Here is a 27,024-nt window from a genome sequence, read left to right as displayed (position 1 = left end):
AACTATTCAGAATGCCATGTCAAAAGACCCTGATAAAACAGATGCTGCACAGAGCACAGCCATGTTTTTGGATCAGCCATCAGTTGCTTGTAGATCATTATAAAGTGTTAGAAGACAGAGTGCATTATATCCATGCTAGAAATACACACCTCTCCTCTGTCACACACTGCGCACCTCTCTCCTGTCCCTCCAGTAGCAGGCTTCCCTGCAGCATCTCTCTGCTCTCAGCATGCCTGGAAATGGTCAGCTCAGTGTGTTCCTCTAACAACAGCGGACACACTCCAATGTGACACAAGGGATGAAATATGAAAAGGAGCCAGGTAAGATATAATTATTAAACTGTTTTTGCCCATCTGTGAGATCTGAATTACTACTGTATCATCTGTTTTTATGTCATTTGTATCATATAAATCTCTAAAACTATGACTTTGACATAAGCCAACAAAGTTTCATTTGCATGAAGGAAATACACTACATTATATGTATATTTAAAAATATTATACAATAGCTTTGTGTTGAGTACAACTTTTACAAGCTTAGGACACAGAATTGTATATACGATGTAAAAATGTTTGTGTGCTGTAAATATATACAAATGTCTAGGTATTCACACTACAGAATATATCAAAATATACTATAATAATCTATCTACAGCATCTATCTATCTATCTATCTATCTATCTATCTATCCATAGCATATCTATTTCTCTCATATCTAAGTCAAATCTAGCACATATCTGTCATCTATCTATTCAGATCTAACTATCCCTTTCTTTATCTGTCTATATCGCTCAAATCGGTTTATTTCATGTCTATCCATCTTGTTTTATATATTAATATACTGTACTCATTTATCTCTCATTCCTGCCTGTACACTTCATATGTCTCCATCTTATATATATATTGAATATCTATTTATCTACCACATATCTATCTATTTATCTGCCTATCACATATCTATCTATCAATGCATCCTTTATGGTGCGTACACACGGTATGATAAAAATGCACAATATGAATGATATCGACCATATCAGTATCGTTCAGATCATTAATTTTTTGGTGCCCAACAACCAGCGATACGCTGACAGGTATGGACGATAATGATATCGACCAGGTTACATAGTGACATGCGATCGGGAAGGTGCAGGACGATCAGTCAGCGATATCGTTGTCGCTGACTGATCGTACCATGTGTACGCACCATTACTCTCATATTTAATTTATCTATCACATATCTATGACATATCTATCTCATATCTATCCATATCAATTTATCTCTTAAGGAGCGTACACACTGGGCGATATTACTGAGTGTTTGCACAATTACGACATCGTAATCATGCAATTGCTCAGTAATCAGGCACTATATTGTCGGAAACTACCAGCAATGCGCGCTCCCGCTGGTCGTTTCTGACATCTATCATCACCTGAACATCTGGTCAATCTGCCGATAACGACAGATTGTCCATGTTCAGGAATGATGGAGTGTGCCTGCACTGAATGACATATAGTTTAGTGTAGGCATTACAGGGGATCAGGAATGACAGTACGATTACAATGTCGTAATCGTACTGTCTTTCTTAATCGCCTAGTGTGTACGCACCTTTACTCAAATTTATCTAGCATCTATCTCATATCTATCTATCTATCTATCTATCTATCTATCTATCTATCTATCTATCTATCTATCTATCTATCTCTTATCTATATATGTGTCTACCACATATCTATCTATCTATCTATCTATCTATCTATCTATCTATCTATCTATCTATCTCATATCTATCCATATTAATGTATCTCTTAAGGTGCATATCCACTACGCGACCCAGGGACGACAGTACGATTACGACATTGTAATCGTACCGTCGTTCCCCATCCCCTGCATGCCTGCACTGAACGATTAGTCGTTCACTGTAGGCATCCTCTGTCATCCCTGAACATGGTCAATCTGTCGTTATCGGCAGATTGACCGGCATGTTCAGCCGATAATTGATGTCGGAAGCGACCAGCGGGAGCACGCATCGCTAGTCGTTTCCAACATTATTGTGCACGATTTGTGCACTATTAATGTACAACTGAATGATAACGATGTTTACTCTCATATTTAATTTATCTATCACATATCTATCTATCTATCTATCTATTTATCTATCTATCTATCTATCTATCTATCTATCTATCTATCTATCTATCTATCTATCTATCTATCTATCACATATCTATCCATATTAATGTATCTCTTACTAGCATATTTATATAGCAATATATCTGTCTATCTATCACATATCTATCCATATCAATGTATCTCTTACTCATATTTATCTAGCATCTATCTATCTAACACATATATATATATCTATATCATATCTATATATCTACCACATTATCCATCCATCTATCTATCACATATCTATGTATCTACCACATATCTATCTATAACATATATATCTATCTATAACATACTGTATCTATTAGGGGTGAGCGGGTTCGGATTTCTGAAATCCGAACCCCCCCGAGCCCCCCCGATCCGAGTCCGATCCGAGTCAGGCTCGACTTTTCCCGCCTGACTCGGATCTGAAATCGAGGCAAAACGTCATCTTCCCGCCTTCCGAGTCTCGCGGGTTTTGGATCCTATATAAGGTACACACGTCGGCGCCATTTTCTCACTCGGCTGTGGACAGTGAAGAGGGAGGGTGGGAGTTAGGGCTGTGTAGTGTAGTGTAGTGTAGTGCTGCTGTTGTCCACTACTTCAAAGTCCATAGGGGCTGGCTGTGTTGTGCTGTGCTGCTGTTGTTAATAGGGGCTGTGTCCACTACTTCAAAGTCCATAGGGGCTGGCTGGACTGTGTTGTGCAGTCAGTTCTCCATAGGGGCTGTGTCCACTCCAAAGTCCTGTGCAGTGTCCCAGTCCTAAAGGAGTGCTGTAGTGTTGTCCAGGGGGTGCTCTGTCCATCAGGGGTGCTCCCCCCAAGTGCTAAAAAAATAATATATTTTCTGTGTTTGTGAATTGTGTGCGCAGTAGCCGCACGTGCATCAACAAAGTAGTGCCAAGCGTGCGCCTGTGTCATAAGTAAAGGGCCGGCTGGCTTGACCGTTAAGGGTGCTGTAACCCCCGAAAGTACACTCCAGTCCAAACCAAAAAAAAAATTATTTTCTGTGTTTGTGAATTGTGTGCGCAGTAGCCGCACGTGCATCAACAAAGTAGTGCCAAGCGTGCGCCTGTGTCATAAGTAAAGGGCCGGCTGGCTTGACCGTTAAGGGTGCTGTAACCCCCGAAAGTACACTCCAGTCCAAACCAAAAAAAAAATTATTTTCTGTGTTTGTGAATTGTGTGCGCAGTAGCCGCACGTGCATCAACAAAGTAGTGCCAAGCGTGCGCCTGTGTCATAAGTAAAGGGCCGGCTGGCTTGACCGTTAAGGGTGCTGTAACCCCCGAAAGTACACTCCAGTCCAAACCAAAAAAAATATTATTTTCTGTGTTTGTGAATTGTGTGCGCAGTAGTCGCACGTGCATCAACAAAGTAGTGCCAAGCGTGCGCCTGTGTCATAAGTAAAGGGCCGGCTGGCTTGACCGTTAAGGGTGCTGTAACCCCCGAAAGTACACTCCAGTCCAAACCAAAAAAAAAATTATTTTCTGTGTTTGTGAATTGTGTGCGCAGTAGCCGCACGTGCATCAACAAAGTAGTGCCAAGCGTGCGCCTGTGTCATAAGTAAAGGGCCGGCTGGCTTGACCGTTAAGGGTGCTGTAACCCCCGAAAGTACACTCCAGTCCAAACCAAAAAAAATATTATTTTCTGTGTTTGTGAATTGTGTGCGCAGTAGTCGCACGTGCATCAACAAAGTAGTGCCAAGCGTGCGCCTGTGTCATAAGTAAAGGGCCGGCTGGCTTGACCGTTAAAGGGTGCTGTAACCCCCAAGTACACTCCAGTCCAAACCAAAAAAAAAATTATTTTCTGTGTTTGTGAATTGTGTGCGCAGTAGCCGCACGTGCATCAACAAAGTAGTGCCAAGCGTGCGCCTGTGTCATAAGTAAAGGGCCGGCTGGCTTGACCGTTAAGGGTGCTGTAACCCCCGAAAGTACACTCCAGTCCAAACCAAAAAAAAAAATATTTTCTGTGTTTGTGAATTGTGTGCGCAGTAGCCGCACGTGCATCAACAAAGTAGTGCCAAGCGTGCGCCTGTGTCATAAGTAAAGGGCCGGCTGGCTTGACCGTTAAAGGGTGCTGTAACCCCCGAAAGTACACTCCAGTCCTAACCAAAAAAAAATTATTTTCTGTGTTTGTGAATTGTGTGCGCAGTAGCCGCACGTGCATCAACAAAGTAGTGCCAAGAGTGCGCCTGTGTCATAAGTAAAGGGCCGGCTGGCTTGACCGTTAAGGGTGCTGTAACCCCCGAAAGTACACTCCAGTCCAAACCAAAAAAAAAATTATTTTCTGTGTTTGTGAATTGTGTGCGCAGTAGCCGCACGTGCATCAACAAAGTAGTGCCAAGCGTGCGCCTGTGTCATAAGTAAAGGGCCGGCTGGCTTGACCGTTAAAGGGTGCTGTAACCCCCGAAAGTACACTCCAGTCCTAACCAAAAAAAAATTATTTTCTGTGTTTGTGAATTGTGTGCGCAGTAGCCGCACGTGCATCAACAAAGTAGTGCCAAGAGTGCGCCTGTGTCATAAGTAAAGGGCCGGCTGGCTTGACCGTTAAGGGTGCTGTAACCCCCGAAAGTACACTCCAGTCCAAACCAAAAAAAAAATAATTTTCTGTGTTTGTGAATTGTGTGCGCAGTAGCCGCACGTGCATCAACAAAGTAGTGCCAAGCGTGCGCCTGTGTCATAAGTAAAGGGCCGGCTGGCTTGACCGTTAAGGGTGCTGTAACCCCCGAAAGTACACTCCAGTCCAAACCAAAAAAAAATTATTTTCTGTGTTTGTGAATTGTGTGCGCAGTAGCCGCACGTGCATCAACAAAGTAGTGCCAAGCGTGCGCCTGTGTCATAAGTAAAGGGCCGGCTGGCTTGACCGTTAAGGGTGCTGTAACCCCCGAAAGTACACTCCAGTCCAAACCAAAAAAAATATTATTTTCTGTGTTTGTGAATTGTGTGCGCAGTAGTCGCACGTGCATCAACAAAGTAGTGCCAAGCGTGCGCCTGTGTCATAAGTAAAGGGCCGGCTGGCTTGACCGTTAAAGGGTGCTGTAACCCCCAAGTACACTCCAGTCCAAACCAAAAAAAAAATTATTTTCTGTGTTTGTGAATTGTGTGCGCAGTAGCCGCACGTGCATCAACAAAGTAGTGCCAAGCGTGCGCCTGTGTCATAAGTAAAGGGCCGGCTGGCTTGACCGTTAAGGGTGCTGTAACCCCCGAAAGTACACTCCAGTCCAAACCAAAAAAAAAATTATTTTCTGTGTTTGTGAATTGTGTGCGCAGTAGCCGCACGTGCATCAACAAAGTAGTGCCAAGCGTGCGCCTGTGTCATAAGTAAAGGGCCGGCTGGCTTGACCGTTAAAGGGTGCTGTAACCCCCGAAAGTACACTCCAGTCCTAACCAAAAAAAAATTATTTTCTGTGTTTGTGAATTGTGTGCGCAGTAGCCGCACGTGCATCAACAAAGTAGTGCCAAGAGTGCGCCTGTGTCATAAGTAAAGGGCCGGCTGGCTTGACCGTTAAAGGGTGCTGTAACCCACAAAGTACACTCCAGTCCAAACCAAAAAAAAAATTATTTTCTGTGTTTAGCCGCACGTATATATCAAATCGATATAACATAAATGGAGGACCAAACTTTCTCCGATAAAAATAAAATAGAGAAAGATCAAGAACCACTTCCTCCTAGTGCTGAAGCTGCTGCCACTAGTCATGACATAGACGATAACATGCCATCAACGTCGTCTGCCAAGGCCGATGCCCAATGTCATAGTAGAGGGCACATACAATCCCAAATGGCAAAGTTCAGGAAAATGACCTTGAAAAAGACATTTAAATCAGCTGAAGAGAAACGTAAACTTGCCAATATGCCATTTACGACACGGAGTGGCAAGGAACGGCTAAGGTCGATCCCTAGTATGTTCATGACTAGTGGTTCAGCTTCACATGACGATGGAAGCCCTCCTCCCACTAAAAAAATCAAAAGAGTTAAGCTGGCAAAAGCACAGCGAAGAACTGTGCTTTCTAAGAAGATATCACAAATCCCCAAGGAGAGTCCAAGTGTGGTGGTGGTTGCGATGCCTGACCTTCCCAGCACTGGACGGGAAGAGGTGGCTCTTTCCACCATTTGCATGCCCCCTGCAAGTGCTGAAAGGAGCACCCACAGTCCACTTGCTGATATGCAAATTGAAGATGTCACTGTTGAAGTACAACAGGATGAGGATACTGGTGTAGCTGGCGCTGAGGAGGAAGTTGGCGAGGAGGATTCTGATGGTGATGTGGTTTGTTTAAATCAGGCTCCGGGGGAGACAGTTGTTGTCCGTGGGATGAAAAAGCCCATCACGGTCATGCCTGGGCAGAAGACCAAACATTCCACCTCTTTGGTCTGGCAATATTTCTATCCAAATCCGGACAACAACTGTCTTGCCATATGTACCATATGTAAAGGTGAAATAAGTAGGGGTAGGGACGTCAACCACCTAGGAACATCCTCCCTTATACGGCACCTGCAGCGCGTTCATAAAAAGTTACTGTCAAGTTCAGAAACTTTGGCTAAGACCGTAAGCAGTCCAGGGACACCTAAATCCCGTTGTCCTGTTGTATCCAAGCGCCTGCAAACCACACCGTCAACTCCCTCCTCGTCAATTTCCTCCTTAGTCAGGATCGGAAGTAGTCCTGCAGGCCATGTCACTGGCATGACTGACTCTCCTATCCGGGATTCCTCTGGAGGATCCTGCATTGCTACGCCTACTGCTGCCGCTGCTGCTGTTGCTGCTGCTGGGAGTCGTTCATCATCCCAGAGAGGAAGTAGGAACACCACTACTTTTACTAAACAATTGACCCTCCAACAGTCCTTAGCGAGGAGGATGAAGTACGACAGCAGTCATCCTGAAGCAAAACGTATAACTGAGGCCTTGACTGCTATGTTGGTGTTAGACGTGCGTCCGGTATCCGCCATTAGTGCAGTGGGATTTAGACAATTGATGGAGGTAGTGTGTCCCCGGTTCCAAATACCGTCTAGATTCCACTTCACTAGGCAGGCGATACCGAGACTGTACAGAAACGTCAGAAAAAGTGTCCTCAGTGTCCTGAAAAATGCCGTTGTACACAATGTCCACTTAACCACGGACATGTGGACAAGTGGAACAGGGCAGACTAAGGACTATATGACTGTGACAGCCCACTGGGTAGATGTATCACCTTACGCAGCAACAGCAGCAGCGTCACCAGTAGCAGCATCTCAGAAACGCCAGCTCGTTACAAGGCAGGCTACGCTGTGTATCACCGGTTTCAGTAAGAGGCACACCGCCGACAACCTCTTAGAGAAACTGAGGGAAATCATCGCCCAGTGGCTTACCCCACTTAGACTCTCCTGGGGATTTGTGATATCTGACAACGCCACCAATATTGTGCGGGCATTACATCTGGGCAAATTCCAGCACGTCCCATGTTTTGCTCACACAATAAACTTGGTGGTGCAGAATTTTCTGAAAAGCGACAGGGGCGTGCAGGAGACGCTTTGGGTGGCCCGAAAAATTTCTGGCCACTTTCGCCATTCAGCGACTGCGTGCCGAAGACTGGAGCGCCAGCAAACACTCTTGAACCTGCCCCGCCATCACCTGAAGCAAGAGGTTGTGACACGGTGGAACTCAACCCTCTATATGCTTCAGAGGATGGAGGAGCAGCAAAAGGCCATACAAGCCTATACATCCACCTATGACATAGGCAAAGGAGGGGGTATGCACCTGACTCAAGCGCAGTGGAGAATGATTTCCGTGTTGTGCAAGGTTCTCCAGCCCTTCGAACTTGCCACACGTGAAGTCAGTTCAGACACTGCCAGCTTGAGTCAGGTCATTCCCCTCATCAGGCTTTTGCAGAAGCAGCTGGAGAAAGTGAAGGAGGAGCTAAGACGGAGCGATTCCGCTCGGCATGTGGGACTTGTGGATGAAGCCCTTCATTCGCTTTGCCAGGATTCCAGGGTGGTCAATCTGTTGAAATCAGACCACTACATTTTGGCCACCGTGCTCGATCCTAGGTTTAAAGCCTATGTGGTGTCTCTCTTTCCGGCCGACACAAGCCTGCAGAGGTGCAAAGACCTGCTGGTGAACACACTGTCAGCTGAAGCGGAACGTGACACGTCAACAGCTCCTTCTTCATTTTCTCCTGCAACTGGGGCTGCCAGGAAAAAACTTAGGTATCCTAAGCAACCCGCTGGCGGTGATGCAGGACAGGCAGGACCAAGTTTGGACATCTGGTCCGGACTGAAGGACCTGGCAACAATTTCTGACATGTCTACTGTCACTGCATATGATACTGTCACCATTGACAGAATGGTGGAGGATTACATCGGTGACAGCATCCAAGTAGGCATGGCAGACAGTCCATACCTGTACTGGCAGGAAAAAGAGGCAATTTGGAGGCCCCTGTACAAACTGGCTCTATTTTACCTGAGTTGCCCCCCCTCCAGTGTGTACTCCGAAAGAGTGTTTAGTGCAGCCGGGAACCTTGTCAGCGAAAGGCGTAGGAGGTTGCTTCCACAGAATGTGGAGAAGATGATGTTCATCAAAATGAATTATCAGCTCTTCCAGGGAGACCAGCCTCCAGAAGGTACAGAGGGACCTGTGGTGGTGGATTCAAGTGGGGACGAGTTAATACTTTGTGAGGATGAGGATGTACACACTGAAGAGGGTGAGGAATCGGTGGATGAGGAGGATGAGGATGACATCTTGCCTCCATAGAGCCAGTTTGTGCAGGGACACATTAATTGCCAGCTTGTTTTGTGGGGGCCCAAACGAACCAATCATTTCAGCCACAGTTGTGTGGCAGACCCTGGCGCTGAAATGATTGGTTTGTTAAAGTGTGCATGTCCTGTTTATACAACATAAGGGTGGGTGGGAGGGCCCAAGGACAATTCCATCTTGCACCTCTTTTTTTTCTTTGCATTATGTACAGTTTGGGGCCTAGTTTTTCAAACTGCCATCCTGTCTGCCACTGCAGTTTCACGCCTAGATGGGTCACGTGTTTGTGCCGCCCACTCGTGTCGCTTAGCATAGTCATCCAGCTACCTCGGTGCAACGTTTTGGACATAAAAACACTATTGTGAGGTGTGAGGTGTTCAGAATAGACTGGAAATGAGTGGAAATTAAGGTTATTGAGGTTAATAATAGCATAGGAGCAGAAAAACCTACAAATTCTGTGATTTTAGCTGTTTTTATGCTTTTTTAAAAAAAAATACAGATCCAAAACACAAAACCCAGAACCCAAAACACGGAAGGGTGGTTTTGGCAAAACCAATCCAGATCCAAAACACGAAGAAAGATCCAGATCCAAAACCAAAACACAAAACACGAAAAGTGGCCGGTGCACACCCCTAGTATCTATATATCTATCACATATCTATCTATCTATCTATCTATCTATCTGTCACATATCTATCACATATCTATCGATCTATCGATCGATCGATCTATCTATCTATCTATCTATCACATATCTATCACATATCTATCTATCTATCTATCTATCTATCTATCTATCTATCTATATATCTATCTATCACATATCTATCTCATAACTATATATAACATATCTATATCATATCTATCTATCTATCTATCTATCTATCTATCTATCTATCTATCTATCTATCTGTCACATATCTATCACATATCTATCTATCTATCTATCTATCTATCTATCTATCACATATCTATCACATATCTATCTATCTATCTATCTATCTATCTATCTATCTATCTATCTATCTATATATCTATCTATCACATATCTATCTCATAACTATATATAACATATCTATATCATATCTATCTATCTATCTATCTATCTATATATAACATATCTATCAGGGGTGTATCTACCCATTGGCCAGGATGGCACTCGCCAGGGGCGCCGACCAAAGGGGGGGCGCCGCCCGGCAGTGCCACCAGTAGCCAAGGGGTGGACAAGTACCCCGGCCCCACAAGTGTAGGGCAGACCGCAGTGATAGCGGTCTGCCCTACACAGTTTACAAACAGACAGCCACCAGCTGCGGCTGTGTGTTTGTAATAGCAGCCAGCTAATGAAAGTCAGACAGACTCTCATTAGCTGCTGCGTCGTCCGCGGAGGGAGCCGGCAGGAGCTCACTAATGAGCTCCGTGTGCCGGCTCCCCCCGCAGCATGTGATGGGAGAGACGTCATACGTCATGACGTCTCTCCCATGCAGGAGAAGAGCGGCCGGGACTCAAAGCGGACAGTGGCGGTCGCGTCAGGAGCGGGGATCAGGTAAGTTGAATTTTTTTTGTTCTTTGTGTGTGTGTTTGTGTGTGTAAGCCTGGCACTACAGGGGGGGCACTGAAATAGTGGGTGGCAGCTACTTGGGGCACTTTATGGGGGGGTGCCCGTTACTGGGGGCACTGTATAGGAGTGGCCACTACTGGGGGCACTGTACAGGGATGGCCAATACTGGGGGCAATTTAGGGGGGTGGCCACTACTGGGGGCACTGTATAGGGTGGACTACTACTGGAGGCACTGTATAGGGGGGGACTACTAATGGGGTCTACTACTGGGGGGCACTGTATGGGGGGACTACTACTGGGGGCACTGTATAAGGGGGCTACTACTGTGGGCACTGTATAGGGGGGGCTACTACTGGGGGCACTGTATAAGGGGGCTACTACTGTGGGCACTGTATAGGGGGGCTACTACTGGGGGCACTGTATAATGGGGCTACTACTGTGGGCACTGTATCGGGGGGGCTACTACTGGGGGCACTGTATAATGGGGCTACTACTGTGGGCACTGTATCGGGGGGGCTACTACTGGGGGCACTGTATAAGAGGGCTACTAATGTGGGCACTGTATAGGGGGGGCTACTACTGGGGGCAATGCAGCATAGGGGGGATTACAACTGGGGGCACTACATTGCCAGGGGTGCTTGGATCACTAGATACACCCCTGATATCTATATCATATCTATCTATCTATCTATCACATATATACCTATCTATAACATATCTATCTATATATAACATATCTATCTCATATCTATCTACCTACCACATATTTATCTATCTATTTACCACATATCTATCTATCTATCTATCTATCTATCACATATCTACCTACCACATATCTATCTATCTATCTATCTATCTATCTATCTATCTATCACATATCTATGTCATGTCTATCAATCTACCTACCACATATTTATCTATTTACCACATACTGTATCTATCTATCTATCTATCTATCTATCACATATCTATCTCATATCTATCTACCACATATCTATCTACAGTATTTACCACATATATATCTATCTATTTACCACATATCTATCTATCTATCAATCACATATCTATCTATCTATCTATCTATCTATCACATATCTATCTATCTACCACATATTTATCTATCTATTTACCATATATCTATCTATCTATCACATATCTATGTCATATCTATCTATCTACCTACCACATATTTATCTATTTACCATATACTGTATCTATCCAGCTACCTACCACATATCTATCTACGGTATTTACCACATATCTATCTACTTACCACATTATCTATCTATATATCGATCTATCAATCACATATCTATCTCATATCTATCTACCTACCACATATCTATCTCATATCTATCTACCTACCACATATCTATCACATATTTATCTATCTATTTACCACATATCTAACTATCTATCTATCTACCACATATCTATCTACAGTATTTACCACATCTATCTAATTACCACAGATCTATATATCTATCTATAACATATCTATCTTATATCTATCTACCTACCACATATCTATCTGAAGTATTTACCACATATATATCTATTTACCACATTATCTATCTATCTATCTATCTATCTATCTATCTATCTATCTATATATATATAACATATCTATCTCATATCTATCTATCTACCTACCACATATCTATCCATATATATATATCTATCAATTACATATCTACCTCATATGTATCCATGTAATTTACTTTCATATTTCAGTCAATGTTTCCATCCATACTTATTTATATGTCACATATCTATCTGTCTCATCTATCTATCCCTATATCTATTTATTTTATTTATTATTTACTTATTAACAGTTTCTTATATAGCGCAGCATATTCCATTGCGCTTTACAAATACATTAATAGAACAAAACTGGGTAATAACAGACAGATATATAGGTAGGAAGGCCCTGCTCGCAAGCTTACAATCTATAGGGAAATAGGCATTGATACGCAAGGATAGGTGCTATATATTGCATTTTGGTCCAGCCAGAATGCACAGTTTCTTGGTTGGCTGCATGATCCAGTCACACAGGAATGTCGACCAAATGGCATGAGGATGTGAGAGAAAGACGATGTGTGAGATTGTGTGTGGACTGTAAAAGGGGATGTAATTAGATATGGAAGCTGTGAAGGTTATGTGGGAGGTTCTGGAATCTGATAAACTTGCCTGAAGAGGTGAGTTTTCAGGGAACGCTTGAAGGATTGGAGACTAGAGGAAAGTCTTATTGTGTGAGGTAGGGCATTCCATAGAGTGGGTATTTATCATTGTTATCTATCTAAATATATATAATAGATACACAAAAGTATCTATACTTAAAATATCTATTTAAATATTAAATATCTATATTAATTAATACACACTTACACCAAGCCCTAATTAGTGGTTTCATCAACAATGGAAATGTCTCTTGCAAATCTTTACACAATTACCATATGTATAGCATATTCCAGATAATCCAGATTAGGTTACAATAATTTAAATGCATGTATAAGGAGCCATTCGGAATAACAAATATTCATGTATTCATACATATACTGGCCTAAACATAAATTCAAAAGTAAATATTAATCAAGTTAATTTATTGACATATAGCTCTGTATATATTTACATGTAGTTACTATTAAACTGTTATTCTTTGTAAAAGTAGGGGATAACATTTTTGGTAGTAATATTGTCACATACGTACATATATAAAATTTCACACAACATCAGCATTCTGAGACAAATGAACTGTATTACTGCACACTCTGCATTTACTGAGACAATATATAAAGTGGTTTAGTCACAGGAGACATATCCAGTGTTTTCTCCTTCAGATAGTTAGGGAAATACGATATTTCGGTTTGTTTGGACTATAACTATAATATAATTCTGCTACAAAGCATCTACAGTTCAAAAGCAAATAAGACTTTTAAACATCTGTGCATATTCTGGGCTGATGAGTTACATAGTCACCAAAACAAACATAATTTGTTGTACAGTAATAGTGGTGTAATAAACATAATAGTGCTATAAACTGTAATAAGTACTTCAATGTGGTTTCATCAAAATATTAATAAACAGTAAAACAAATTTATTATACAGCAGTGAGTAAATGGCATCATGCCCAATAATCCAAAGAGTAGTCTGGAACTGCATAATTCGGGCTATTGTCTTCCCAATTGCTTGAATACAGTACTCATATAATAAATGTGTGTGACCAAATATCACATTTTTTGTTTCACCAATTCATTTCAGCAATTAGTCCAATAGTAATATTTTCTGGTAAATACTTTGCTCAAATCTCTTTTGTCAAACCATCAAACAATATTCTAAATAGGCGCATATGTAACACATGTTCAACAAAAGACGAAATGATGAAACATCAATGATCAGATTTGTAGCTTTGAAAACATTGTAATAGAAACATAGAATTTGATGGCGATACGAACCACTTGGCTCATCTAGTCTGCCCTTGTATTAGGATGTCATATTTTATATTTCCTTATCATTGTGGGCAAATGCCCCATATTTTGTTTAATGAGCACAGGGCCGGATTAACGGGGGGGTTCGGCCACTGCGACCACACACTAGGGCCCCCACAAAGTATCAAACCAAATACGAGAACAGATGCCCAGAAGCAACTGTTCCCAGACATAGTGGCATGCAGAGCAGCTGACTTGAGTTGAACCTAAATCACTTGCACAATGCTTAAGGGAGCTGAGAGCTGCTCTGTCTACTCTCTGCTTACTGTAGTAGCAACCTCGTCCAAGCCGCAGAGGAATGCAAAGCCGCCTCTGCAAAGTCTTCAGGAGCCCGCCAGGACTCACAGGTGAGTAGCAGTAGTGGGGGCACAGTGTGACATATGGGAGACACTGTGTGGTTTGATAGGTGGACATTCTGCGGCATAATATGGAGGCACTATGTGGCCTATGGGAGACACTGCGGCATAATAAGGGGATACTGTGTGGCATAATAGGAGGATACTATGTAGCTTAATTAAGGGCACTGTGTGGTATAATAGGGGAACACTATGTAGCATAACAGGGAACATTGTGACATATGGTGGACACTGTGTGGCATAATATTGGGTCACTGTGTGGCATAATTGGGGGACACTATATGGCTTAATATGGGGACACTGGCATATAGGGCAAACTGTGGCAAAGTTGGGGGGTACTGTGTGGTATAATAGGGCAACAAGTTGTTGCATATGGGGAAATCTGTGTTGCATAGTAGGAGGAAACTGCGTGGCATATGGGGGCACTATGTGGCACAATGTAATTATTTTGGTAGGGGCCCCCACATATTATCTGCCCTGGGGCCCCCACAATCCTTAATCTGACCCTGTATGAGCATGCCCCAAAAGAATTACAATGCATGATCAGCATGGTGGCATTGCTGCCTCACATCAAGGGGTCATAGAAACATAGAATTTGATGGCAGATAAGAACCACTTGGCCCACCTAGTCCCTTTTCATTTATCCCTTTGGCAACTTCAACCCTATTTGCTCCTTAGGCCTCTCCTAAGGATATTCTTATGCTTATTCCAAGCGTGTTTAAGTTGTTCAACCATTTTAGCAGGGGTCTCGCTGCCGCAAGCCCTCTATCAGAGCCAAAATCACTCCCACTGACATCACTAGTGATGTCAGTGGGGCCGGCTTCAGACGGTAGGCGTTCCCATGGGAACGCAGGGTCTCCGTCGCAAGCCTGATGGTCGCGATGGTCAAGACCATCGCGACCATCATCATGGACGCTCGCATATGCTGTGGGTGGTCACCCACAGCTATGCGAGCGTCCAGGAGGATGCTCCATTTTCATGGAGGAGGGCCCTGATTCAGAGCGAGCGCTCTGGTCAGAGCGTTCGGCCCTGAATCAGGCTCTTAGCTTCAACCACCTCTGATGGGGGCTACTCCACTTATCCACTACCCTTTCTGTGAAGTAGTTTTTCCTCAAATTTCCTCTGAGCCTACCTTCATCCAGTTTCAGTGCATGTCCTCGTGTTCTTGTACTGCTCTTCCTTTGAAGAATGTTTCCCTTCTGTACCTTGTTAAAACCCTTGACGTACAGTATTTGAAAGTTTTTATCATGTCTCCTCTTTCCCTTCTCTGCTCCAAACTATACATATTAAGATCTTTTAGTCTTTCTGAGTAAGTTCTATGCTGTAGGCCATACACCATTTTAGTTGCCCTTCTTTGTACCGTCTCTAATGTGTCTATATCCTTTTGGAGATATGGCCTCCAGAAATGAACACAGTATTCTAGATGAGGCCATACCAATGACCTATACAGTGGCACTTCTTTTTTCCTGCTACTGATTTAGGGAATCAGTATGTAATACCGCCGGTTCAAATCCTGACATGAGAACCCTGACAGCAGGAGATCCCGACGCTGGCTGGTAAGTACCCTAACCCTCCCCTCTATCCCCCTTAACCCTCCCTTAGGGGTGCCTAACCCTAAAACTCCCGGGGTGATGCCTAACTCTAAGTCCCAACAGGGGGTGCCTAAACCTAACCCCCCTTCCCACACCCTAAACTTAACCCTCCCGGTGGGGGTGCCTAACTGTAACCTTTTCCCCCTCTGGCTTCTTGTGTCGGGAAATAGATCAGCGGCATTTAGTCCGCCGGTCTATAAACTGCCTCCATTTATGAATGCCTCTGCAACTTAACTGTGGTCCCTTCCTCTCTCCTTCTGTAGTGAATACTGACAAAAATAGCTATTTAGATGATTTTCTATTTCTTTGTCTTCCTCGATCATGTACTCACTCTCTGTCTTAAGTCTTATTATTCCTCCATTTGACTTCCTCCTTCCACTTATATACTTATATAGTTATATAGTTATATAGTTTTGCCCCCATTATCCACTGACTGGGCCATTTTCTCCTCAGCTTCTGCCTTTGCACGCCTAATCACCTTCTTAGCCTCCTTCCTTCTGGCAAGATACACCTCTTTGCCGTTATTATTTTGAGTCTGCTTATATTTCCTAAAAGCCATCATTTTTGCTTTCACACTAATTAATACCTCTTTTGTAAACCATGATGGCTTCCTTTTCCTAGTGCTTTTCCTAACCCTTTTGATACAAGGTCTGTAGCCTTTAGTATTGAATTTTTATTTTTTTCCCACCTTTCCTGTACTCCTTCCAAGTTCTCCAATCTGCCACTGACTCACTAAAGGGGCCTATCCATTACCCGACTTTGTGAACAATCCGACCAAAACCAGGAGGTTTTGGTCGCATTGTTCACGGTCAGGTAATGGATAGCCGGCAAGGACCAGCAATGCGCATGCACGCTGGGTCCTAGCCATCCCCGACTATCTACTGAACATGCCCGTCAACCTGACGACGCTCGTCAGGTTTGGCATGTTCAGAGATCAGAGGTCAGGCTCTTGCACTGAATGACGGTCAGTGAACACTGTTCAGTGCGGGCACCGCACCTCGGCGACATGAAGGTCTGAACGCTAGACATTCAGTCTTTCAGGTAATTTTGCCCTTGAAAAAGTCCCAAGGAGGGACGAAACGCGTTGGAATACTTACCTATCCTTACATGCTTTTATGCTATTTCACCAACCACCTTGTATATGGGTGGATTTGTTTATGTGATATCCTTTACATTAAATTAGCTGTTTTTAGCAACTTATACTGGTTTCAGTGTTTGTGCTGCACATATTGGGTCCCTTACTCACATGCAGTCAGCGAACTAGGACACAGGGAGGAGATGGACCAGCAGACACCATGGCTGGGTAAGTACATTCTACCTTACCTGAGGCTGCATTATAGTGTCCTAAAGTAGCCTGATACTGCGTTCCTTGTTCCCGAGGTGGCATCAGCTGTGACAGAGGCACCCACAGCATCTTGATTCATATAAAGCAGCAGAGGCACCCACAGCATCTTGATTCATATAAAGCCTGCATTTCATCTATACAAACCTCTGCCAAAAGTTTTTAACTACCTGATACTGATTTACAGGTTTGCAATACTGACTTTTTATACAAGACTTACCTTACCCATTTATGCCAACCCAGCTCATTTGTATATGCCTGCTTAAACATATAAGACTCCATTTAAAATACCAACATCCAACTCCCAGCCTCAAGTTTTTGCCTACCTGAAGTCATCCCTGTCACCTATACAGAAGGACTTATAACAGACCACCTGGAGACTTTAATACGACCAGACCACCACACTTACAGGAGACCATAATCCTACGTGACCATATATACATAACAGTCACACTCACATATTCAAGTACCACAGAGCGTTTCACTCTCCTTTTTCTGTATTTATTCTTGTTAAGGAAGTAGGGACATTTCCTGACGGAGCTGCTAGTGGTAATTCATTACCCTTTCTCTGCGAGCGCTGACTGTTATCTCTTTATTGTTACAGTCTTTCAGGTCGCCTAGTGGATAGGCCCCTTAACACATCTCTCCATCTCTGCACAGTCAGCCTTCCTAAAATCTAACACTTTGTATTTGTATGGCATGAATTGGACCCGGTCTTTATCCTAAACCATCCTGCTTGATGATCATTGGATCCTAGGTTCTCACCCACATTTATATCTGATATTCTGTCACAATTTGTGAGTATCAAGTCTAGAATAACAATTTTGCAAGTGGGCTCCCTCACCAATTGTTTTAGAGATGCTCCCTGAAGGGAATTTAGAAAGTCACCACTTCTAGAGGAACTTGTAGCAGACACCTCCCAGGTTACATCAGTTAAATTAAAGTCGCCCTCTCCTTTTAAAACCATTCTAGTAATGTCCTGCAATAGGTACCTGTCCAGTTCCTCTCCCTGTCCAGGTGGTCTATAGATCACCCCAGTGAGATTTATGTCCTTGTCCCCCGTTTCTATGGTCACCCAAAGGGCCTCAGTTTTTTCTTCAATATTTTGTATTATAGAAGCATTTATGCTGTTTTTCACATACATTGCTATTCTTCCTCCAATTCTCCCCATTTTGTCCTTTCTAAATAGAGTATGGCCTGGTATAGCTATGTCCCAGTCATGATTTTCATTACACCATGACTCTGTAATTGCTACAATATCTAGTTCGTCCCTTGTCATCATTGCAATTAGTTCAGGGATTTTCCCAGTTATGCTTCTGGCATTTGCACACATACTGTAGCTCTAAAGGTGCATACACATGGGACGATACCTTTGAACGATATGAACGATAACGTTATCGTTCAACAATATATCGTTCCGTGTGTATGCAATGAACGGTCAATGATGCATGCTCCTGCTGGACGATAATGATATCTTTTGTCATCCATACATGCCGGCCAACTTGGACGATATCATCAAGAATTGCCTGTTCAGAGATGCGGCAGGATGACTTTACTGAAAGATATCTATCATATATCTTTCAGTGTGTACACCCAATATCGTTTGTCCTGCACTACAGAAAGTTCAAGGGAAATCTTTCACCAATATCGTTCATACAGCACATCGTCCCGTGTATATGCACCTTAAGAGTTTTGCTTGTACAGCTTTTTTTTCTAGACATGCTCAGACAGTATATTTGAAAGTGACAATGCTTAAGAAGAATTTGGGAATGACAGATATTATTCAATGTTTGTTCCACTGTTTTTTAACTATTATTTAAAGATTGTTTATATTTCCAAACTCAGACAACTGCCCCCATAACTGAATGCAAATATATATAGTACATCTGATTAAGAAAGCCATATGACCATCTGATCAAAGGAGTTGAATTACCCTGTGTTAAGTAAACACTAGGCCATAAATGACACTTCACTGAACAATATTTTCAAAACAGTCAAGACCAATTACAAACATGTACTAATATTACACACATACTTTTAAATACACAGCTGATTTTACATCAGTGCAAATATAGATGAGGAGTTGTAGTTTGCAGGATGGCAAGGAAATTCACATACCTGAGATGAAAAGAAACAGATGATAAGTCCATATTCATTGATATTCATGCAGGATAACTGACTTTTTAACTGTAAAACACAGCTTACTATGTTGCCACTATATAAAGGTTAATAATCAAAATGCCACTCACTGTCATTATTTTAATTTATAAAATGATCGGTACAAAATGAGGTAAATGGAAAAGTTTCATGGAAAGGCTGGTACTAAATTGGTAGTAGATTGGACTTTGATTTACACTTTGGCATACTCTGTATCAACACTATCCCTGGGGAAGACTGAAGGTGTTTTGCAGTAAATCCTTGAGTGCAAATAAAGCTTTCAGTTGGCAACATTTTAAAACAATTTTCCGGCAAGCCCACCAAGGGGGAGATGTATCAAACCTTAGAGAGATAAAGTGGAGAGTTTCTAACTGTCATTTTATAGACTGTGCTACATAAAAGATAGAGGGTCTGTTTACTAAGCAGTGTTAGGAGACAGAGTGAAAAGTGATAAGGTGCCAGCCAATCAGCTCCTGACTGCCATCTCACAGGCTGTGTTTGAAAAATGACAGTTGAGAGCTGATTGGCTGGCACCTTATCACTTTTCACTCTGTCTCCTAACACTGCTTAGTAAATAGACCCCAGAATCTGTTTGGTTGTAATGGACAACTTACTTTATCTCTCTAGGGGCTCTATTTACTACAATCCACATATTGAATGCAGATTGTAGTGTGATATTATCGACTGAATTCGCATTGCGAATTCAGGCAATATCACAGGAATCTACTACAAATCTCTTGCAGGGACAGAGCTTGCGATAAAGCTCTGTCCCTGCGAATCCCATCTGCACACTAGTCACTATTTTCGCAAAAAATACCCTGACAAAGTGCCTGCGCATGCTGCTACCCCACCCCGGCACTAAGCTCCGCCCCCCCGTGATCTTGGACACCCCCCCGCGACCCCCCCCTCCCTTAATTACACTTACCTGCATGAACCGGGCCTCCGGTGATGTCCTCCATGCCTCCGATCAGGTGATCTCCCATACTGCACTGGGACCCGATCACCTGATGACCGGGCCGCAGTGCACTATGGGAGTCCAGCTGACCGGGGGGGAGACATCACCGGAGGCCCGATCACCAGTCCCTGGAGTCAGGTAAGTAAAAAAAAATTTTGACTATTTTTTTTCTTTTTATTACAGTAATCAGCTTGCGGACTGTTTAGACCACACAGCTGAATACTGGGACCGACTCCCGGCTCTGCTCTGCCCGTTAGAGCAGAGTAGGAGGCCGGTAACTGGGGGAGACCCTGGATAACGCCACCTCCAGATGGCGTTATTATAACAGGGCTTTCCCCGATATTTTTTTACAATTTTTAGTAACTTTGGCCAGATTACATTTCCCATTACAATTAATGGAAATGCGATCTGATTGCTAAAAATAAGTGATACTTAGGGCGGGTTGGAGTAGAATTTTACGAATTCTACTCCAATTGCCCTGTAATAACTATAGTTGATACTAAAATAATGTGAAAAGGGTGTGAAAACACCCCTTTTCACTTTATTTTAGTAAAAATAATGTTAATAAATAGAGCCCTAGAAGCTGTAATACATCTCCACTCAACTGTGTTGGAGTCTAGGTCGATCATGGTATCCTGCAATCTCCATCAATGCATGTTCACTGAACAACTTTTTGAACTTTTTATACTTTTCTTCAATAAATAGTGACAAAGACAATGTACAAAAAAAAAAAAGCTAAATTGTATGGGGCTGTCATCACTATTAAAGAAACAGGGCCGTACCATGGTCATTAAAACTTGGCACCTTTCTTGTAGATTATGTACAGTTTGCAATGATTAATACACCTCCCCAATTGTGGCCAAAGTAAACCTAGAACTTTCTTGGAAGTAGGGTGAGCCATCCAGTAAATGAGGGTGTGTGTGTAGAAGATGCAACTTTAAAGCAATACTGAGACATGCACATCATCATCCCTCTGTCTACTTTTAAAAAACATTTTGGGTTGACAGTTTGAAGTAACAATTACAATTTTACAAAAAGCGGGAGAGGTGCAGAAATGACCAGTGATTGAACGCACAAAGGGCCTGATTTAGGGGTGGATGCAGTGCCGATGTTTGCATAGTTTAGCAATTATGTGCAAAAAGTCCCGAAAACCCCTATGGCACATGTGTTCACCTGAGTGGCAAGGCAAAGACATGGGCTTTCCTATGAGGCGGTCTGAAGTGAACGCGATAAAGGCTGTCCCATGGGAGTGTCACAGGCGTGTTAGCGAGCACAGCTGCGTCCGAAACGCAGAGTCACAGCCACAGAAGTCATGGTTAGCGCAATTTCAGAAGGAGACACTGCGCCAGCCATAGGCTGATGCATGTGTCGGTGGTGAATAGAATGGTGCACTGATGGTGGGATGTTTGGAACGGAATGTAGTTTAAATACCAGTGCCGGCATCCCAACTGCTGGCATGCTGACGGTAAGTAGAATGGTTAGGAGGAGGGTTATGGTTAGGCACTAAAGGGGGTGGGTGGTTTAGGCTGCGGGGAGAGAGGGCTAGGTTTAGTGGTAGGGGTAAGGTATAGGATACTTACCGACAGGTGTCGGCATTCTAACTCTGTTGGGATGCTGGCGTTGAGATTCTGACCGCCAGGATCCTGAGCGCCGTCATCCTGTACCCAACTCTTTGGAACTACAGGCGGATTTACACTGTCCATTGGCACTGAAAGTGGGCATCTCAGGGCTTGCACTATATGGCACATGCTAGTACACAAGGGCAAGGCTGAAATTAGCATTTGCATATTACCGCAGCCATGAATTATCGTCCAACTCTGAATCAGACCCAAAGCCAGCAAAGTAACACACAATACTAGTGAATGAAAAATGTGACTTACTTTAATAAACAAAATAAATAGCTCTAATCTAAGATTGCAATAAACCTGAAAATGATCATTCACTGGCTGATTCACCATACTGTAAAAATAATATACAGTCTTAGATAAAAATAAAAAAATGTAGATGAACATATCTATATAAACTGTAAGATGCATGACGTGTGCACTCTGCAACCGAGTTATCATGCTTTTAGTAATGAAAGAGTTAACACTTGCCTTGATTACACATAGGAAAGCCGAATGTCATGTAATTTATATCTCCCTGAGGGTTGGTTCTGGAGGTGGACAAGAAGGACACACATATTAACAGCATCAATTATTGCTAATGTCTGTATTTACTTCAAGCAATCGATAATAATTTGTGTTTTGGCTATAATGAGATCAGCCAAGTGCAGCCTCTATGGCAGGGTTAACCTTTTGTTCCTTCTGGATGTAATGCAGTTTTATAGCAGCAGTTGCAGCTGTTGCCAGGCTCACTCCGCCTGTATCCATTCAGTGCAGTAACCACATTCAGCAAGCAGGCCTCTTTATTAGAACAAATTACCTTAAGTCTTTGAAATACATAATTCAAATATGTTATATAATTGAAGGAGCACTCTGCTACTCATACAGACACATGTCTTACCATGTGACAGACTCCCGACCCACACAGACCTCCATATTATTCTCAGAGGGACTGATGTAGAGAGGGACCTACACCTGTTTGTTCAGCGTAAATTATGCAGATCATATTTTTCATGTAGTCTGGGCCTGTCTGACTATATGCACCCTGTAGAGGAAAGCTTTTGTGTTAATTACTAGAGTTACTGGGATTAGAGTAGCCCCTGGTCCACTCCTGGCTTTGTTCTGTGTCTATTACAGTGAAATTGCCCCTGCAATAGGTGTGTCATTGGACATATCTTAATAGCGACTAAAGCAATGATTACATATAATTGGCATGCAGCAGTTACACAGTACTTAGCTTAGACTCTATAGAGACAAAAGTGCATGCCCATTTTAAGTTTGACGGCAAACTCCTACTCCTCCTCGGCTAGCTCTCCGCTGATGAAATGGTTTCGGTAGAGTGAATACTGGGCTGATAAGTGTTTCGTTGATGGCAGCGGGAGGCCCGTTAGCTATTATTAGCATAGTAATATGTGACAACACTCTGGCACTATAACCTATTGGCACAGTATACAATTAACACGATGCTGGAGATCTGGGCATTAAGCCCATAACCTGTCAGCAGAGTGTGACGTGTATGCGGACGTGCTGGGTACAGAGTCCTCCAGGCAGATTGCTATGCTAGGATACAATATACTTGGCCAAGGTACATGTGGTGTTAAATAGGTAACGCAGTTGTTGTTGGTGGTGGTGGTTAGCACACATGTGGTAAAGCTTAACCAGTTATTATATTTATTGAATCTGGCAGAACAACAAGTAGCATAAGACACAGGGATGTCACAGCCGTAAAATCGTTACGCAGATATACAGTATATGGGTGTGGTATAAGAAATAGACAGTAATTAGATAGACAATGTCTTGGTAGACACCAGATGTTAGACAGACAATAGAGCGACAGGGACAAAAGGTTGACAGGGTCAAGCGATTGATACACTAAAGGTCGACATGTAAGAAGGTCGATGGGTACAAATGGTCGACAGGGTCAAAAGGCTGACATTTTTTTTTTTTTTTTAGCCCTAAACTTCACCCTTACCCTCGCCTTGGTGCCTAACCCTCCCTCCTGGTGCCTAACACTAACCGTCGGGGTAGGTGCCTGACCCTATCTGTCCCTTCTAGTGCCCAATATATATATAAAAAATACAAAGACTGGCGCTAGGAACTAATATATAATTGAACAAATACAATTGACAATTAAATGAGTAGGAAGCGGATGTCTAAAAAAACAATAATATACACATTTATTGACAATTAATACATATAAAAACCAATGAGTTATATATGGAAATAAAATCACTAATTAGGAGCATCAATGGTGAGTCAGACAAATTAAGCTCTATCTATGGACATCCTTGGTGGGAATGATAGAGTTAATGTCCAGATGGAAAGTCAGTATAGACAATGATATATAGGTTCAAGTACAGCAAATATTTACCGGATAGAAATCCTTTGGGGTGGCAGTCCAATTAGCAGATAACTGCAGAAGTGATAGCGGTGGTAAATGACTGGCATTGAATCTTCAGTCCATAGGAATGGTCCCTCAGGATAATGGTCCGACTAGCAGATCACTGCAGAGGTAGCCGTTATAGAGGTATTGGGTAGCTGTCTCCTCAGGCAATGAGGATAGAACCTTATGGAGTGGAGAAACTGCAAAGCTCACTGGATCCACAGATTGAAACAATCCCAATGTCCATAGAGAGACTGTAGAAATGGCTTAATGCGTTTCGCTGGATATTAAAGCTCGAGCTTCATCAGTTGCTTCTTTAATATCCAGCGAAACGCGTTAAGCCATATCTACAGTCTCCGTGCTAGTGCAGTGATCCGTGCTACTGCTGTCGCTGCTGATCAGAACATACCTTAGCAAAGAAAGTACCATAAAAGATTTAAATACATTAAAAATGCAAACAAATAAAACAATATGGATGCCACCCCCAAATGTGCTCTCAGCACTAAGGCTCATATCCTGGGCTATTAGCAACAACTTTGGTGGGATGAACTGTCTAGGGTCTCCCCAAACAAAGTATATAGTATATGACAGACCGGACTGATGCTAATGTTACTCAGCCATAGAGCTCAATTTCAGAATGAGACATAGGGTCTCAATAAGACCAGGTCGCAAGCGCCGATGTGCTAGCAACCGGGTCGATGGTCCCCACAGAGCATGCACACGACGGAGCCGGCTCTGTCGTGCGCATGCGTGAAACCCGGCTAGCGATGGGTGCTCCTTCGCTAGGGGTCTCGTAGCAGATGGGGCGAGCTGTTGATGTTGAGTGACAACTCGCCCCGTTTGCTGGGCGGGCCAGGGGCATGCCCTGCCAAATGGAGCCATTCCAGTTGGAACGCTTGCTGTTTGGGGGCGGCCCCACTGACTTCATTGATGATGTCAGTGGGGAACTTCCTGCTCAAACAGAGCAGGAAGTTCCCTGGGGCTTACGAGTGCCCAGACCCAACCTTAGGGTCTGGTCGTAAGCCCCGATGGTCGCGATGGTCATCACCATCGCGACCATCACCCTGATCGCAAGCTAAGCTGTGGGTGGTAACCCACAGCTTAGCTTGCGACCTGGAGGCAGCACTTCAAAACAAGAAGTGCCTGCTCTCATTCAGAGTGAGCGATCGCTTCTTGCGATCGACTCTGAATGAGGGCCATAATCCCTTTGGACATCTCATATCTCCAGGGCCATAGAGAGCCGGCCGCACCCCATTACTATAGGGGGTGTGGCCTAATTGGGAGGGTGACTACGCCCCCTTATAAATAACTAAAATCTCTATTTGCAGTGCCGGTGTGCTGGTGAGCCCCTCAGCCCAGCACAAATCCAGATGGGACACGAACAGTGTAATCGCTCCCCTCACAGGCAGAGGAAAGGAGACTGCTGCTAAGCATCAGCGAACAGTCTCCCTGGTCTCCCACTGCGGGCCCAGCACACAGCAGCGTGTGTTGGTCTGCTGACAGGTAAGAGACAGGGGGGGCGGAATCGGACCCGGGCACCTCCAACAAGCCCGGGCTTGGGAACCCACTCCCCCCATCTAGGCACCCCAGCATATCCCTTTGTGGTGATCACAGATTTTAGGTGAATTAGCTTGACATTATTTATTTATAAACATTTACTTACTGACTGTATATAGCACCAGCATCTTCCATTGCACTTTACAGTTGGGAACAAAACAGTAATAGAACAGTAATAAAACCAGACTGGGCAATGACAGACAGACAAAGATATAAGAGGGCCCTGCTTGCAATGTATAAATCATCTACAACTAATAAGTTTATGATTTTTGTGCCTGTCTGCCTGTCTTCCATTTATGGTTATTATCTTCTGGTCTGTCTATAGTAATAACCTTCCACAAGTTATCTCTGGATAGCAGCATTAGAACACATTTAGGTCATATTAGTTTCCACGCTTAATAAATGTTGTTTTTCTGTTTAGCCACTGCTAGTTTAAGCTCTGGGCTGCAGGCTATTTTCATTTCCTCTCCTTTAGGGGTCTATTCATCATCACTTAATCTCTACAAAAGTATGTGAAAATTAAGATCTTCACCTAATTTTGTATAAATTAAGTGTCAGGGTAATTCATCATTCTTGTAATGCAGGAGATCACTGATATCTCCTGGTTACAATTGTACCCAATAATTTCCACAGTCCTCATACTATAATATGGGGATGTGGAAATTATGTAATTCATCAAGTTCCAAAACAACATTTTTCTCAGAACTTGCCAGTGATACTGTACGTCATCCTGCAATGGCGTACAGCATCAGATACAGCAGAAGGATCAGAAAAGATCCCTCCCTGCTGTGTTCTCTTACCTGAAGCTGGGTCCTCTGTCCTATCTTTTCTTCTGCTGCTTCACTTTACGGTCTCTTCGTAGCAAGTCTTCTAGCTGTGCATGCGCAGCTTCATGACAGGCTGGGAAGGGTCCCAGCAACAGGAGAAAAGTGCCCTATTTCCAAAAAGCTGTCTCCTCAAAAAGAGCAGCTTTTCGGAAGTGATAAATAAGTACAGTAGGAGGCATGATGAATGCCTCCGATACGTGGGTTGAACTTGCAGTGATTTCAATCCTTAATTATCACTGGGCATATTTTTATCATAATGAATAGGGCCCATAGTCTTTTCCTTCCCCAGTCATATTATCCACCTCATAACTCTACTCTCATCAACCGCAACAT

The 27,024-nt window shown here is 43.2% G+C and overlaps 1 protein-coding gene across 2 annotated transcripts in view; it reads left to right on the top strand.

Moving 5' to 3' along the window:
* The first annotated feature begins 261 nt into the window (after positions 1-261).
* The window catches only part of LOC148540876 (G protein-coupled receptor 142-like), a 103,470-nt gene continuing 76,707 nt past the window's right edge, over positions 262-27,024 (top strand). Inside the window, exon 1 of one of the 2 annotated variants that reach the window (XM_088472963.1) lies at positions 262-320. The gene's annotated coding sequence lies outside the window, so the exon portion shown is untranslated. Of the gene's footprint in view, positions 321-25,720; positions 25,811-27,024 lie in introns of those variants that run through there. The other variant, XM_088472957.1, reaches the window with a different exon arrangement.

Source organism: Taudactylus pleione, unplaced genomic scaffold (genome assembly GCF_031769625.1).
Source record: "Taudactylus pleione unplaced genomic scaffold, aTauple2 ptg000016l, whole genome shotgun sequence".
Lineage (NCBI taxonomy): Eukaryota > Metazoa > Chordata > Amphibia > Anura > Myobatrachidae > Taudactylus > Taudactylus pleione.
The sequence above is the reverse complement of the archived record's forward strand: the minus strand, read 5'-3'. Positions and strand labels throughout refer to the sequence as shown.